The sequence below is a fragment of the Lynx canadensis genome, chromosome A3 (genome assembly GCF_007474595.2).
Source record: "Lynx canadensis isolate LIC74 chromosome A3, mLynCan4.pri.v2, whole genome shotgun sequence".
Classification (NCBI taxonomy): Eukaryota; Metazoa; Chordata; class Mammalia; order Carnivora; family Felidae; genus Lynx; species Lynx canadensis.
In genome coordinates this window covers 103076419-103081432 of record NC_044305.1, presented here as the reverse complement: position 1 = coordinate 103081432, position 5014 = coordinate 103076419, and the positions used below count along the sequence as shown (strand labels likewise).

General features: G+C 39.5%; 1 long non-coding RNA gene across 1 annotated transcript; it reads right to left on the bottom strand.

The window, feature by feature from the left end:
* Positions 1–278: 278 nt before the first annotated feature.
* Positions 279–1696, bottom strand: LOC115509754. The gene is made up of 2 exons (XR_003967480.1): positions 1546–1696; positions 279–518 (listed from the first exon to the last, which is right to left on the bottom strand). It is a non-coding gene; the product is annotated as an uncharacterized LOC115509754 (long non-coding RNA).
* Between the last annotated feature and the right edge of the window lie 3318 nt (positions 1697–5014).

Below are 5014 nucleotides of genomic sequence, written 5' to 3'. Positions count from 1 at the left end.
CAAAGAGGCACAGGCTCTGACATTTCTTTGTCACTAATTCTCAGAATTCTAAAATGGAATAACAATCATTGTAATAAACCATGGTTTTTCAGAGTGTGACCTACTGAATTACAAAAGGGGTTTCACCCTATGTTAATCCCTCAATGACTTTTCGTTTTTCATATTTGGTGTTATTTCCTCCTTTTGCAAACAGCAGTCATGACACAGCAGCCATGGCCCAGGGAGGGACCTTCATTTTCTATGAAGACTCATACAATGGCCCCATAATACCACGGCTGTTGGTCTCCAAAGGAAACATCTTTTTATTTAAAAGAAGTACATCCACAATTTATGTGAAATGTAGTCAATCCCAGGAATGAAGAACCTTTTAGTTCAGCAAATAACAAATTAAGAAAGAGTTCCCAAAAGAGTGTAATGGTTTTTCCATGAGGCCCCTGCTGGTAACCTTGGCTGGGAACCACGTGATGCTGGGAGCATCAGAAGAAATGACTTTCGCACTTACATTCTTCCTGGGATTCCTGAAATAAAGAGAGAAATCAGAATATGACCTGTTATCAAACACCTCTGGGTCAGAGAGAAAGGAGGAGGTAGATATTAAATACATACCGTGTCTCAGAGGCCGTAGAAATAACAGCCATTACCATGTATTGAGTTTGGCTGTCTGCTATGCCCATCACATGTATCATCTCACTTATTATTCATGGCAATGGCAAAAGCTCCCAATATCCAGATGGAGAAACAGAGGCCAAGACAGGTTTCTGTCCTAACGTGCCTCAGTTAGTGGACCATGAGGTCCAGGTTTGAAGCCAGGGGCCAGAAGCATTCACCTGTATGGTGCTGTTATAGTTGTTACAGTTGAGGAATCCTTGTCACTGATTACCAAGGGTCATTCGTGTGGATGGGGGTGGCTGGAGCCCCAAAGTTGAAAACCACACTGTCTTTTCCTCAAATGAGGCAAGTTGGAGGAAAGTGGATTTAGGGAAAGGCTGCTAATCAGAGGACTTCCTACTTGAAAAGTAGGTGACAGACAGCCACCAGGTTACCTCGGGTAGGCTGAACTGATGGGGCAGATGGGTCTCACAGGTTGTCAGGGGACCGGAACAAGGAAAATGCAAGAAGCCGAAAGAGGAACAGGCGCTGCTGAAGGCTGCAAATAAGGGGCTGGGTGAGCTCTCTTGGGTGAGCTGACAAGAGCCCAAGCTGGCCCCAAGTCACACCTGCACACAGCCTTCTCCCAAATAAGTACAGGGACCCATTTGCCTCCTGAGTATGAGATACCTGGTGTCCAGAGCAGAAATGCAGGGCATGGAAGGGATGAGGAGGAGTATAATCAGAGGAAGGCAGCTGAGCCAAGCACCTTCTCCCCTTTCTCCGTAAGTCAGTATTTTACATGCAAGAAAGAGCTATTAAGCAGTTCTGGTTATCTTTCTTTTTAAAGCAGTCATTTCCCATGCTTTAATAAAACCACCTTTTTGCACCGAAGGGAAAAAAAAAAACAAAAACAAAACAAAAGCAATCTCTTTCCCACCATTACATATAAACTACCTCTTGAGAAGAGAAAGAAGTTTCCATCTGATGAAAACACTGGACCGTGGAGCTCCTCCCTTCACAGAAGCTACATAGTAACATCATTCCTTCCTTTATGACACACTGAGTGCCCGCCATGTGTGTCGGGCACTTGGGAGCCATGCAGAGGTGAAGACGGCAGCACATGAGGATGGCTGTGCAGCTGTGTGACACAGCAGAGGTGCTGACTCAGAGCTGTGGGAGCACAGGAAATGTCTGATCTAGGGTGGAGCAAGGCAGCCAGCGTTGTCTCCTTACTCCCAGAGGTGAGGAGATCATAGAGAAAATCTTACAAGTTAGGCAAGTTTCTCTCTGGAAGCCCTGAGACAAGCTCAGAAGCCACTGAGATGGTTGATTGCAGAGTTCTGTGCACAGAGAGGCTTTCTTTCCAGACATCTGGCACACCTGCCGAGCTACAAGAGAGCCTAAAGATGCTTCACATCTATGCCCTCCCATACAGGTGAAGCAAGTGACCTGGAGAAAATGGTCCAAATTGCATTTCAGGGACCTGTACAAGAAAACTAGATGACTGTCAGATGAAAAGCTGAAGTCCACCGATCTGCAATGTGGTCTGATCCCCAATTTGGTCTGATTCTTCCATCCAATCACTCATTCATTCATTCATTGAAACATTTACTGAAACATTTGTAGAAATGCTTACCAAGCACTAATTATATGTCAAGAACTGGACTTGGCTCATCATCTCTCTAGAACTACAGGATGTAATGTTCACATGGAAATAAACCTTAATTGATGCTATTTCAAACTTATTAATCATGAGAAGTGTTGTAATGCTTTTGTCATTGGGTATGTCTCTACTTTGATCTCAATCTGATCACCTATTGGTGGAAGGACCCAAGGGAAAACATGTGGAGCATTGATAGCATCTTTAGTAAATAACGGAAATTAAAATTTTGGAATTTTATGAAAATTATGGAAAACAAAAAACAAAAAAAGTTCTGGAAGCAGCCAGAGCGAGGAAGACATATGACCTTCAAAGGAGCATCAATGAGACTGACAGTTACTTTTCTAACAGAAACAATGGAATTCAAAAACAATGGAATGATTTTCAAAGTCCCGAAAGCAAATAGCTCACAACCTAGAATTCTATACCCAGTGAAATATTTTTCAAACCAGCAACAAAGAAGACCTAGGCAAAAAGCCATACATGTGGGTAAATGTACACAAATATTAATTGCACCAAACAATAATGATGACTTATGGAAGCTAAAATACATGTAGAATTAAAATTCATGAATACTATGATAGCACAAATGGCATGAGAGGTGTAAAGAAAATTAGTGTTTTAAGGTGATAACATTGTCTGAAAACTAATAAAAATATTCATTTATATTCAAGTGTAAAAGTCCAAGAATATAAAACTAACAAACTAATGGAAAGGGAGAAATTGGATAATAAAAATATTTGATTCATACAAAAGGAGGGAAGAAGGGAGAGAAAAAGAAATGTAAAACAGATGACACAAATAGAGAACAAATTATAAGATGGCCATAGTTATCTAAAATGGAAATAAAACAAATGTTCCAGTTAAAATCCTGAGGTGACATCAGCAAAAAAGGAAGGAGTAAAGACCTCCAAAAGTTTGTTCCTCCATAAAAGCAATAAAAAAAAAAAAAAAGACAGGCAAAATTTCTCAAAACTCAACTTTTTCAGAACTCTGGGAATTAACTAAAGGCTTACAATAATCCGGAAATCCTTCAGTCAAGAAAATCAACTAAATCTTATGAAGAAAAGAGATAAAAGCTATCCTACTGGAGAAGAAGATAAACTGTTATCTATTTGTAGGTGACATGATCTTATGTAAATCCTAAAGAATCAACAACAACAACAAAATCTATTAGAGCTAATAAACAAGTTCAGCAAGGTTACAGGATACACAATCAATATTCAAAAAGCAGTTATATTTGTAGATACTAGCAATGAACAATTCAAAAATGAAATTAAGAAAACAATCCCATTTACAATAGTATTGAAAAGAAAACTACAAAAGAAAAAAGTCACCAAAAAAAGTGTAAAACTCAAACGTGGGAAACAATACTTTCTTGGACAAAATTAAAAATCTAAATTATGGAAAGTTCATGGATAGAAAGAGCTAATGTTGTTAATATGGCAATGTTCCCCAAGTTCATTTACAGATTCAGTGTAATTCCTATCAAAATTCCAACTGCCTTTTTCCAGAAATAGACAAATTGATCCACAAATTCATAGGGAATTACAAAATACCTTAACTAGCTGACACAATCTTGAAAAAGAAGGACAAGTCTGGAGGGAGCACACTTTCAAATTTCAAAATCTACATAATCAAAAAAAAAAAAAGGTACAGTAATCAAGACAGTGTGGTACTGGCATAGGACTAGACATATAGATATAATGATCAATGGACTAGACTTGAAATTCCAGAAATAAACTGAACAATTCTAGGGGTAGTGAAAACCCAAATGAGAAAGATGAAACAATAAAGTTTCTAGAAGATTGCACAGAAAAGTGAAAAGGTAAACCACAAAGTAGGAGAAGATAGGTATAGCAAACATATCTAGCAAAGGGCTCATATCCAGGATATATAAAGAAAATCTTATATAAGATACAGACTAGCAACCCAATTTAAAAATTGAGAAAATAGGGATGTCTGGGTGGCTGAGTCAGTTAAGCATCCACCTCTTGATTTCAGCTCAGGTCATGATCTCACAGGCATGAGACTAAGCCCCATATCAGGCTCTGTGCTGAGCAGGGAGCCTGCTTGGGATTCTCTCTCTCCTCCCTCACTGTCCCTCTCTCTGCCCTTCCCCTGTTCGTGCACTCTTCTCTCCCTCTCCCTCCCTCTCTCTCTCTCTCTCATTTAAAATAAAATTGAGCAAATGATGTAAACAGGAACTTCACAAAAAGAGATATCCAAAGGGCCAAAAAACATCTAAAAAGGCACACAATCAAAGGCTTAATCATCAGAGAAATGCAAATTGAAGCCACAATGAGATACTGTTACACATAGTCCAAAAGGTAATCTAAGCATTGGTGAGGATGTTCTACAAAGGAATGCTCATATATTTCTAGTGGTGATATAAATTTTCAACTGTTTGGACAACCATTAGACAATATTCACTAAAGCTGAAGGTAAGCATACCTTGTGACCCTTCAATTCCAGTCGTAGATGCATACCCAACAAAGATGCCTACATATATTTGCCAAAGGATATGTTCATGGCACCATTATTCATGATAGTCCAAAACTGAGGAGAACTCAAATGTCCATCAAGGGAGAATAGATGAATGAATAAGTAGGCTGCATGAAAAAAATGTATACAATGGACGGGGCACCTGGGTAGCTCAATTGGTTGAGCATCAGACTCTTGATCTCTGCTCAGGTCACGTTCCTAGGGTCATGGGATCAAGCCCTGCCTCGGGCTCCATGCTGAGTGTGGCACCTGCTTGAG